The 12824-nt window shown below is 36.7% G+C and overlaps 1 pseudogene; it reads right to left on the bottom strand.

Annotated features, from left to right (window-relative positions):
• Positions 1–438: 438 nt before the first annotated feature.
• Positions 439–3950, bottom strand: LOC102007487 (annotated as a pseudogene).
• Between the last annotated feature and the right edge of the window lie 8874 nt (positions 3951–12824).

Below are 12824 nucleotides of genomic sequence, written 5' to 3'. Positions count from 1 at the left end.
CACACCCAGAACTACACTGAGCCAATTTAGTTGGGTGTTTCTTATTCAAGTTATTCAACACAATTAATATTACAATCCACGTCTTGTCAACTTGGCTATCAAACACATTTCTTTGAACCACAGTCTCCAAATACAAAGACAAGTTTATAATTACACCTAACATGTTATAACTATCCTGCATACAAATAGAAATGCACTAATTCCTTCCCCAAAATAGAGGACAAGTTTTCTTTGGTTGATGCTTACTTCTACTATTTCATAACTTAAATATTGTAACAGGTTTCATGATACTGAATAACCAATATTAAGTCAATCAACACTATATTAAGAAAGAATTATTACTAATACAGTTACAATCTTTGTTTCTGTAGCTGATCACAGGGTCATAGCTCCTATTTAAAACTACCTTCTCTACTACCTGTATAAAACTACCTCCTACTATTCTGTATTCCCTGGGTCTTCAGCGAGCACCTTGGCAGGTCCAGATTCTTTCCCTGGTGGAGTGACCTATACCTTCATTCCTGAAGGCTCTGGACCATTTGTTATTCTGCCTGAATTAGGTTGTTGTAGTTTCCTATTGATTTTAATAATGGAGCATAGTAATACTAGGAGGCACCCTAAGGGAACTCCTGCATGCCACATATATTCTTCCTTTCTTCCTTTGTGGAGTATTAGTCCAATTTCCTCTCTATAGTCTGGGTCAATCACCCCTGACAATACTTTTGCTCTCTTTTTGCTTGTTTCCTCAGAAGCATGATGAGACCAAAATGACTAGGGGGAAGTATTAGCTTTAGTTCAATTGCATCATTGTTGTGGTTCCTGATATAAGCCTTTTCCCCTCTGGAGCTAAGACTTCTAAACCAGCAGAACATAAGATTGCAAGATCAGGAAGCAAAAATTTTGCTAGTGAATCACTGGGAGTAATGGTGAATGGTACCATTCCCATTTCTATCCTTTGATTCTTGGAATCATGAGTCAGGGCTATTGGAGACGCAGTACCATATATTGGATGCTGAATCAAAGCATATACAGCCTTTTGAAGAACTTTGCTTCAGCCCTACAAACTTTTGCCACCTAGCAGGTGCTGTAACTATGTCTTTAAAAGACCATTCCACATTTCCATCAATCCAGCCACTTCTGGATGGTGAGCAACGTGGTAAGACCAGTGAATTCCATGAGCATGAGCCCATTGGGTCACTTCTTTGGCCATAAATTGTGTTCCTTGGTCAGAAGCAATGCTATGTGGAATTCCATGGCAGTAGATAAGGTATTCTGTGAGTCCACAGATGGTAATTTTGGCAGAAGCATTGTGTGCAGGAAAGGCAAATCCATATCCAGGATATGTCTATGACAGAAACGACAATGTTCAGTCCTTTCCATGATAGAAGAGAAAGTTCAGTCCTTTCCATGATAGATATGATCAACCTGTCACCAGGTCATAGGCTGATCACCCTGGGAATTGGCGCCATGTCAGGGACTCATTGTTGGTTTCTGTTGCCAGCACATTGGGCATCAGCAGTCACTATTGCCAAATTAGCTTCTGTGAGAGGGACTCCATGTTGCTGAGCCCATGCATAACTTCCATTCCTGCCACCATGTCCACTACGTACATGAACCCATTGGGCAAAGACAGGAATGGCTGAAGAAAGAGGTTGACTATTGTCTACAAAATGAGTCATCTTATCCACTGGATTGTTAAAGTCCTTTTCTGCTGAGGTCACCTTATGGTAAGAATTTACATGTGTTACAAATATTTTTGCATCCTTTTCCCATGTGGAGCCTATCGACATTTCCCTCAAATATCTTTGCCACCAACTTTCCATTTATGATCCTTCCAAGTTCCTGACCAATTCACCAGACTATTGGCTATAACCTATGAATCAGTATACAGTCATACACCTGGCCATTTCTCCTTCCAGACAATATACCACCATATGCATTGACTAAAGTTCTGTCCACAGTGATTTCCCTTCACCAGTGTCCTTCAGGGACATCCTGGAAAGAGGCTGTAAGTCTACAGCTGTTCACTTGTTAGAGGTGTCTGCATAATGAGTGAATCATCTGTAAACCAGGGCCTAGCCTTCTCTTCTTCTGACAGCTGATCATATGATATACCCCATGAGGTCACAGGTGCATTCTGGGAAGCAAAAGGCAATATACGAAGAGTAGGAGCCGTGGACACCTGGGCAACTTCTTCATATAACTTACTTGTATCTTCTGCACCTGCTCAGGCTCAGTCACATACATACCATTTGTATTTAATGATAGACTGTTACTGTGCACATCCAATCTTATGACTTGGTGAATCAGATAATACCGAGATCATGATAGGCAACTCAAGTTGCAAGGTGACCTGGTGTTCCATGGCCCAGTGTTCAGTTTCCACTAAGGCCCAGTAGCAGGCCAAGAGCTGGTTTTCAAAGGGGCAGTGCAAATGATTGTAGAGTCTTGCTCAAAAATCCTAAAGGTCTCCACTATAATCACCTATGGGGGCCTACCAGAGAATAAACAGCATTTCTACCTGCAACTGACACCTCAAATACCAATGAATCTGCTAGATAATATGGTCCAAGTGGCACAGCAGGGCTGGGGATTTAGCTCAGTGGCATAGCACGTGCCTGGCAAGCACAAGGTTGTGAGTTTGATTCCTGGTACTGGGGAAAAAAAAAATACCAAGTGGCACAGCAGCCCAAACACCAGCCGGAACCTGTTGCAGAGCCTTTTCTTGTTCTGGAGGCCATCCAAAACTAGCATCTTTCCAAGTCACTTGGTAAATGGGCTGGAGTGAAACAACTAAGTGAGGAATGTGTTGTCACCAAAATCAAAACTGGCCCACTACACTATGCCTGTTTTTTTGCTTGGGGGAACCAGGTGCAGCACCTTATCTTTTACCTTAGATGGGATATCTTTACATGCCCTTCACCATTGGACTTCTAGAAATTTCACCAAGGGAGAAGGATGCTGAATCTAAATTGGAATTTTTTCCTATCCTCTGGTTTTCAAATGCTGCACTAACAAATCCAGAGTGGTTGTACCTTCTACTCACCCGAATCAGTCAGCATGATATCATCAGTGTAATGGACCCATGTGATACCTTGTGGGAGAGAAAGGCAATTAAGCTCCCTGCAAACTAAATTTTGAGACACAGCTGGAGAGTTAATAGCACCCTGAGGTAGTACAGTGCAGGTGTATTCCTGGGCTTGCCAGATAAAGAAAAATTGCTTCTGCTGGCTCTTATGGATAGGTATGGAGAATTATGCATTTGCCAAATCATTAACTGTATACAAAGTACCAGGAGATGTGTTAATCTGCTCAAGCAAGGAAACTACATCTGGTACAGCAGATGCAATTGGAGATATCACTTTATTCAGTTTACAGTCATCTACCTTCATTTTCCAAGACTTATCCATCTTTTGCACAGGCCAAATGGGAGACTTAAATGGAGATGTGGTGGGGACAACTACCCCTGTACCCTTCAAGTCCTTGATGGTGGCACTAATCTCTGCAGTTCTACCAAGGATGTGGTACTGTTTCTGCCTCACTGTTTTATCAGCCAAAGGCAACTCTAATGGCTTCCATTTGGCCTTTCTAACTACAGTGACCCTAACACTACAGATTAAGGAATGAATGTGAGTGTTCTGCCAAGGACGAATGTATCTATCCCAATGATACATTCTGGAACAGAAGAAGTGACTCAGGACAGATTCAAGGACCCACTTTGATTGGGATTTTTGCTAAAACTCTATTGATCATTTGACTTTCATTGGCCCCTACTCTTACTAGAGGGCCACAATGAGATTTTGGATCCTTTGGAATCAGTGCTAGTTCAGAACCAGTGTATAATATGCACCAAAAAATCTGGTCATTTTCCTTCCCCAGTGTTCAATTACTCGGTTAAGAAGCTTTATGTCCCTTTGGGGAAGGATAGGATAAAGATTGACCATGCACATCTTTGGTGTACCAGAGTCCTCCCCAAAAGGGACCCATGCTCCCCTTCATTCAAGGGGTGTTGGGTCTGTAAACTCGCTCAAATCCAGGAACTGTTTGAGGGGCCATGATTCCCTGTTACTACAATTTGAAGTAGGTTTCTTTTCATTTGCCCTTAAACTTTTCATCAGATAAGTCTAGCAAAAATTTTGTAGACTTCCCATCTATTTCACTTTTTGGAAAGTCATGGCTAATTGCCATAAGTCTAAACATGTCAGGCATTCTGATCGTTGCTCTGCTTTTGCTGTGGATTACAGTAAGTGTATGCACCTCGCCTTTTGCAGTAAAATACTGACACCTGACCCCTGCCACTCTGGAATCAAATCAAACCCAATGACCTTTAATTTCCCTATTGAGGAACTGTGATCCCCACTGTAAGGTCATGAGTACAGAGAAGAGTGATGACAAGGCTCTCCAGGGATGCTGGTGCTTCCCTCATGATTTTGTTTCTTAAGGAAAAGATTTAATGCAGGATATACAAATATATAAGAATTTAGAAGGTTGGTTTACAATGGCACCTACAGAGTCAGCTGTGGCAGGCTGAAAAAGGTCTGTCTGCTCACTGGAGATCTGCAGGATCCAGTCAAAGGCCTAGAGCTCAGTGTAGTGTCCCATGTGAGTACGTATCAAGAGGTTGAAGAGTCTATACTGGAAGGCCAAAGAACATGCACTGGAAGCCAAGGGACATTGTCCAAGGTAAAGGCTAAGACTGGAGCTCTCCCAAAGAACTTTTATACCATTCTGGTGACAATCCTCTCTAGGGTGGGTCTTCCACACCCAGAGCTATACAGAGCTAATTTACTTGGGTGTTTCTTACTCAAACTGACAGAATCAGTTAAGTATAACACCTATAATGTGATATCATTTAAAGCATACACAAATTCTTTCTTTGTGTAAATTCAGATGTCTATGATGCATGGGAAAACTTCTGAAGTGATACACACCACACTTAAAGCAATAGTTGTCTCTAGGAAAAAGGAGGAGCTTTACTTTTAGTTATTGTCAGTATTATACTTTTATTTCTCAATAGATCTTCTTGTTATTGAATCATTAATCTGTTTTGTTTTGTTTTGTTGTAGTGCTGGAGATCAAAACCAGCACATTGAATATGCTGCACAAAGGTTTTACCACTGACCAATCCTCCCAGCCCCTAACCATTAATTTCAAAGTTTCAATAGATGGTTATAACTTTCCATATCCATAACTCATTGAAACTTGTCTCTCTGATAAACACATACATCAGTCTACAGCATATTAAATGCAATAGAAAATGTTTCTTTATGGGATTTCTAAAGAATTTTTTTTCAGAAGCTAAAACTGCTCCTATATAAGAAACTTGATTTAAGAGAGTAAACATGGTTCTTAGTTTCTTTGTCTTTCAATGTTAATCAGCTCTAGTTTTTAGAATCATCTTTAGATGTTTAAAGTATAGCAAAGTTTGCTTTTCTGAGGTCAAAAGTAAATAAACAAAAGAGGTGCTAGAATTTTTCCCAACTTTACCTATTAAAACCTGATATCTATGAATATAAACAAAAACTTTTGTAAACATATTTATATTTTGCGTTTTAATAGGTCTTGGAATTACCATTGCTCCTAGCTGTGCTAGGCTGTATTTCATCTCACCTGCCCTGAATTTGTTTACAAAAAGCAAGATGTGGCACCAAGGCAAGAGTGACATCCTTTTGTGAATGAAATTTTACTACATTTGTATTTTATTATGTCTGAATTTAATATACTTTGAAACCCTACAATTCACTTTTTATTAGCCATGATTTGTCCAGTGACAAAATTAACTCTTGCTTAGAAGTTATCACCCTAAGTGTAGAATTAGAAAACCATGAAGCTTCTCAATGTTACTTTCCAGTGTGACTGGAAGCTACCTGCGGACAGGAGTATGAATTTTTTCATTCATACCATTTTACAGGTGGGAGACAATACAGTACACCTTTTACCTTATCAATATCTAGCTCAAATTTTTGCTGACCTTAAATCTCATTGCTATTCAATAATTTCACTCCTGTACTCACTTGTTTTGAAAACAAGGCCTCTGATATACAGTAATACCTTAGATCATGAACATTTCTGTTCCCAAACAGAAGCACTTGGCATGACTTTGCCTCCAGCCTGGAACTCCATATCACGTGATGAACATGAACTCCATCTTTCCACAGGAAAGGGAATTCAGTCATCTTTTGCAGAAGAGTGGAATGAATCAGAACTGAGGTACTACACCACTGTAATGTGCAAAAATAGAGTGAACTACACATTTGCTAAATGTTACTCCTGTGTGAGTCCTTGGGAATTGTTACAGGTATGATTTGGATGTTATGGTTTGTGTTTGGATGCGTCCTCAAAGCCTCATGAAGTCATGGGGGCAGGGCTTTTTGGAGGCAGTTCAATCTAGATTTAGTGATTGGTTCATTGTCTAGTGCTGGGATTGGGGTTGTGAGCCCTACAACTGCTCTAGGCCAGTTATCCTGCACACAATATAAGGGAGGAAAAGAGGCTCCCCCTGCTTTTGGCTCATGTTGCTTTGGCCATCTTCCACCACCATGAACTGTTGCCCCTCTGCCATGCCAACCTGCCATGGCGCCAACTGATTATTGACTGAAACCCCTGCAAGCTGTGAGCTAAATAAACCTTGCTTCCTTTATTTGGGGAGTCAGGTATTTTGTCTCAGCAATGAGAAAAGTAACAAAGACTGATATAATAATGATTTCAAAACATGACTACATAATTTATCAAAAGTAAAATCAATTGCTGATAAACTAATGTTTCATGCTTTGGACCTCACATAAAAAACTTGTTGATTTTTAAGAGCTCTTTCAAAGAAAACTCCTAATTGCTCTTCTATCTCTGAAAGAGTAGGTCTCAACTCTGTGTGGTAAAATGGAAGGCTTCTTGTCTGGCTAGCTCAGTACTATCCGAAGTGGTTGAGCTGTGGATCACATTTTTGTTACCATCTGGCTGGTAGGTTCTTCTCTGAACTCAGAAAGAATTACAGGGTAAAGAGTCAAAAGTGGACTGAGCAAAAGTGTTCATTGTATTCATTGTAGATGAAAACAGGAAGCTGCATCTATTGTAAAGTGGAAGCAAAAGGCTCTCAGGCAAATCAACCTGGGAGGGGGTCTCAAAAGGATTGCCAAAGGGACTGTATTGCCTAGGGGATTTTATAAACAAAAGTGACTATCTGTAGTTTACAATCCAGAAAATTGACATAGAAGTGGGCCTATAGGAGCTCAGGGTATGTAGTAGGCATACTTTTGCAAACACCATTAATTGTAACTTTAAACAGCCCATCTAATGAAAGCTTTGTTTACTGTGCCTCCATTGTCTTGGCCTTAGTCACTGACACCTCCTGCATCAAAGGTGAGTAGACCCTATATCATTCATAAAGTTACAGATTGTACTATGTGAATGGTGGTAAAGCTGCCAGGTAGAGTTTTGTATGAAAACTATACAGTATTCCATTTATTGAGGCCCTAGGAGGTCAGTAGAAGAAAAATGAAAGCCATACTTTTTGGATACTTTAACTGTCCAAAGGTTTGAAACTTCCACAGAATTTTTTTAGACTGGATATTAAACCAAGTGTCTTCAAAATGAGCTACATCTCCATCCCATTTCTTGTTATTTAGAAACAAGATCTCACTAAGTTACTAAATTGCCTGTGCTGGGATAGAATTTGCAGTCCTGCTGCCTCAGCCCTTCAGCGTGCAGGGATTATAGGTTTAAGTCCATGCCTGCCCATTCCTGAAATATTTTTTAAATTTAAAGTTCAAAAATAAAACTAGGAAAGATTGCAGCTTCAGCACATGAATAATTAATTAACAGCTACAGAAGTTGCTCTTCCTCATAAACAACTGGAACAAACTATGTAAAAATAGACAAACTACATAAAACAACCAGACAAAATACATAAAACAATGTTTTCAGACACTGTACATCAGGCCATTGAGACTATGGGAACAAAGATAAGCAAACCAAGTGACTTGGGACAGTTTCAGCCTGCAGGAAACAGAGTGCTGTGGTCTTTATGAATTAAGGAAATGAAATTCAGAGCTCAGAGAGACCAAGCTTGAATCCGTGGGCAGAAAACCTGAAGGATGAGAGGTGTGCCAAAGGCCACCAACAGAGACCATAAATTTTTGGCTAAGTACTGATCTGCATCTAAGAAAATTATGGGGTTTCCCTTCTGAGATTTGGGGAGAAAACTTCCAGAAAGAAATGACAAACAATTCATGAAGCACATGCAGGGACGTAAAGACTCTGTATTCACAGTCAGAGCAGAAGGAAGTAACACAGGGAATTGGGTACAGTTCACAAAGAGTTTACGTTTTAATAGGGGAAATAGCTTAGACCCACAATAAAAGCTACCATTGACTCAAAATTTTTAAAATCCTTAAAAATCTATCTTTAAATGGACACAATAAACAATATTACAAAATGGAATTGAAAACACTTTAAAAGTCTATAACAGAAACCAATACTCAAAAGTATAAAACTCAGGTCAGGCATGGTGGTACATGCTTATTATTCCACAACTCTGGAAGACTGAGGCAGGAGGATCAAAAGTTTAAGCCCAATGTAGGCAAGATTGTGAGATTCTGTTTCAAACCAATAAATAAATTAATTAATTTAAATTTTGAAAGAGCTGAGGATATAGCTCAGTGAAAAAGTCCTGGTTTGGGGCTGGGGATTTAGCTCAGCAGCAAAAGCGCCTGCCTGGCAAGCGCAAGGTCATGAGTTCGGTTCCCGGTACCGGAGAAAAAAACAAAACAAAACAAAACAAAAAAAAACAAAAAAGAAAAAGTCCTGGTTCAATCACTATAAATGATTATTATTGTTGGCATATAAATAAAAATTAATAGGCATACAAAGAAGTAAGAAAATATATTCAGAAACAGGAAAAAATATCTCAGTAGATGCAGGCTTGGAAATTAAATGGGGATATAATTTTAAAAGAAATGTTTCTTTTGCTGACAAAGGTGAGTTAATATTTCGTATCTATGTGGATTAAAATGTAATAGATAAATCATTTAAATTAGCTGAATTGTGAAAAATTTACTTACCTAAAAGCCAAAAACTCAGATCATTTTATAGGATGTCATTTATTACAAAATCTTAATAGCAAAATTTTTATCCAACAAAATGTTATGCAGATAATTGGAAATGCAGAAGATGATTAAGAAAATGATCATTGTTATTTAGAGGTTGTGAAAACTGAGCCATCAATAATTTATCCAATATTATATGAATATTAAGATAAGGAGCCAAGTTTACTTAATTATAGAAACAAACTTACCTCAGACTCTATGTTATATTTTATTTTCATTTTTATATAATTATTTGCATTTTATTGTTTGTAAATATCTGTTTATAAATTTAAACTTATAGAAACAATTTTATACAGGCAATCATCTCAAATAAAATAAGTCAGAGACTGATTTTTAAAATATAGAGAGGAACATATAGAAGAAAAAAGAAGTAATTTACCTGAGATGCTAAACATTTATTTATAAATGTGTGTATAATTTGATTTGTCATTCAGGTATGTTTATACTTTAAATGAATATAAATGGCTATCTTTTTGTTGCTATCAATGTATTATGTATTAACAGTAGCATTTTCCCTCAGGTAATGAGAATACAAATCATCTTAGAATTAGAGGTGGCTGACATAACTAATTAAGGAAAGCAATGTCAAAGTAATCTATAGGAACATATTTTATAAAGAATAGCTTGAACGAATATACCTGCTGTTCTAAACCATTTTCCCTTATTTAGAGTTTTTCTGTACTATATTTATTTTTCTTCTTTTGTTGTAATATTCTTTAGTCATTTTGGATTTATAACTTACTCTGAGAGTGAGATTTTTCTACATGGAAAAGTAAATGCCCTTCTGCACACTAAAACAATCACATAGAAAGTTCAGTAGGTAGAGAGATGGCAGAAATAAAAAGGGATCATGAAGTCTGGATCAACAGTCACCGCAAAGTTTCAAAAACATTTTGTTTTGACAGCTTTTCTTGAAATGTACTTTATACTTTCTCAAACGTGGAGTTTTAAAACATGCTTGTTCTTGTTACTAATTATTTGTCTTCTCCATACATTTTTGTTTTCAATTTTAAAAATATTTAAGAGATTCCTCAGAGGGAAATTCTATCTCCAGTGAGATAATGCTTCAGCTTATCAATCATTTTTCTCTTTTATTAACTATAATTTCACTAAAATTCTTACATTTGAATTCCTTACAGTCCAGTGTCAATATAGGATCATCAATTAACCACCACAGAAATCACGAAAAAGAAATTGAGCAAAATTTTTATCTAAGAAGCCCAATTGGGCCCCAGAATCTAAGGATCTAATAAACTTCCCAGAGGCATCTTGCAAAAGAAGTTTATAAATATTTTTACTGAATGCTCAAGGCATGACTTGATTTGACACTTCATATGAAATTTTTAAAAGGGAAAGGAGGTTTTACATTTATTTGCTTTTCTATAAATTTTCCTTTTTCACAATAATTTTATGCAGAAATTATTCGCTAATTATTATATAGTAATTACATAGTAGAAAGGAGCACTTATCTGGGAGCTAGGAGCTCAGGGTTTTGCCTACGTGGGTTTCTGCATGCTATTACTAACTGCCTCTTTCCTAGCCTGTAAAATGAGAACATTTGACTTATGGCTTCTAAATCTTTTCTAGTTATGCTATTAATTTCTAACTATAAAAATGACAATCATTTCATTAGAAACTGACATATTAATAGAAAATTACTAGAGCACAGACATTAATTAAAGATTTGGTTGTTGAATACTAATAATAAGATGGTACCATTTAATTATGATTCTGTCACATTAATACATACTTAAAAATACATGTACTACTAGTTATAAGCCAGATTATTCAGAGAGAGAGTCTCAGGCAAATAGTTTCAGGAACTCCAAGCAGCCTTAAATAGTTAGCTTTCAATTTGGCCTGGGTGACTTCATCATCTACTGCTAGAGATGAAACAACATAAGGAAAACCTACTAAATGGGTATATTTCAGATCGATTTTTTGTTTACATATGTATTTTAAGAATATAAGATCTTCTTTATTATGTGTGTGCACATGTACGTCTAGAAAATCTTATGTGTGGCTAGGCGTGGTGGCGCATGCCTGTAATCCCAGCACTCGGGAGGCTGAGGCAGGTGGATTGTTGTGAGTTCAAGACCAGCCTGGGCTACAAAGGGAGTTCAAGGCTAGCCTGAACTGCACAGCGAGACCCCATCTCAAAAAAACTAAAAAAAAAAAAAAAAAAAAAAAAAAAAAAAAAAAAAAAAAAAAAAAAAAAAAAAGAAAACATAAGAAAATCTTATGTTTGTGATCTGTGGGAACTTTAGGGCAATGAATTACTATAATCCAAATGCAAAAATGTGTATATGTAAATCCACACAAAGCACTAATGTCTGCTAGCTGACTAAAGATATTTCTCTGGTGGGCTGAGGGTTGAAACATGAATAACATTCAGATGTTTTAGTAGAGCTTTCTATAATTTCAAATATCACATTATTTTGCAAATCAAATAGCACTATATATTTTATATCAAAATTTTATAACTGCATTTGCACATTTTTTAACTTCTTTCACATTTTAAACTCATAAAATCTTCTAGATCTTTGTAGCAGAGGTAGAGAATGACCTTCATATGGAGTGTTCTATTTCATGATGTTGATAAGTGGGTGCCAGGATATACTCAGTACCAAGAAGTCCTGGTCTGTTATTGCCCAGTAGAAAAAGTACAGATAATGATAAAGTCCTCTATATTTCAAAAAGCTAGAAAAAAGGAATTTGAATGTTGCTACTATTAAGAAATGCTAAATGTATGGGATGACAGATATATTTTAAACATTACATATTGTACATATGTAATGAAACACTACATGATACCTTAAAAATACATACATTTTTTCTGTTTTTATGTATCATTTAAAAATAAATTTTATTCTATTGTTTTTAGAAAAATAACATTCCTATTCAGTCTATCATTAATCCATTTGGGTTAAATTAACTAAGTAATTTAATGTCCATGCACCCACAAACACTTGCCTTCTTCTGCATTTTCTTTCATGTTGAGATCACTGATCTGATTCATTTATTGTTATATTAGGGACCTCCTTAAGTATGCTCTCAAGGTTTAATTATGTTCCTCTCAAGCTGCATATTCTATAGGTGTCTTTCTCTTCCTCTGAAATGTTTGAATCCAAGAGTCTGAGATTTCATCCCACTTGTCATGGTAGTCATTGGGATTATCTACCATTTTCCATTGTTGAGTATTAGTGACATGATGGCAGTCTGAATCATTTTGTTTTCAAGTGACTTATTCTTCATTTATAGAAGCTTTTATTATTTTTCTTATTTTCTTCATATTTCAGAATTTTGCAACACAGAAAAAATTGTTTTACCATCAAATGTGCCTGAAACTCAATGAGTTCTTTTCCTTTTCTGGCTCAAATTGTAGCTTAGAAAGACATTTATAGTAATATTTTATTTATTTAAATTTTTTCTTGGGTTCTTGTTTTAATGTGTGTTTTATATGTGCTAATGATATATTTCTGTGTAATATTACCACCAAACTAATATCTTTAAAAAGTAAACATTTATTATCTCATATTCCCCATGTGGAGGAAATCAGAGCACAGCTCAGCTAAATCTTCTGCTTTGACCTTATTATCCTGTATTCAAGGTGCTAATGATGTCTACGGCCCACTCTTTAGAGAAGAAGCTATTCTTACATGCTGTTGGTAGTGTTCTTCATAGGCTTTCATGCTGACGTTTCCCTTAGTTCTTAACTACATT

This window comes from Chinchilla lanigera, unplaced genomic scaffold (assembly GCF_000276665.1).
Source record: "Chinchilla lanigera isolate Chin_1 unplaced genomic scaffold, ChiLan1.0 scaffold00001, whole genome shotgun sequence".
Taxonomy (NCBI): domain Eukaryota; kingdom Metazoa; phylum Chordata; class Mammalia; order Rodentia; family Chinchillidae; genus Chinchilla; species Chinchilla lanigera.
The sequence above is the reverse complement of the archived record's forward strand: the minus strand, read 5'-3'. Positions and strand labels throughout refer to the sequence as shown.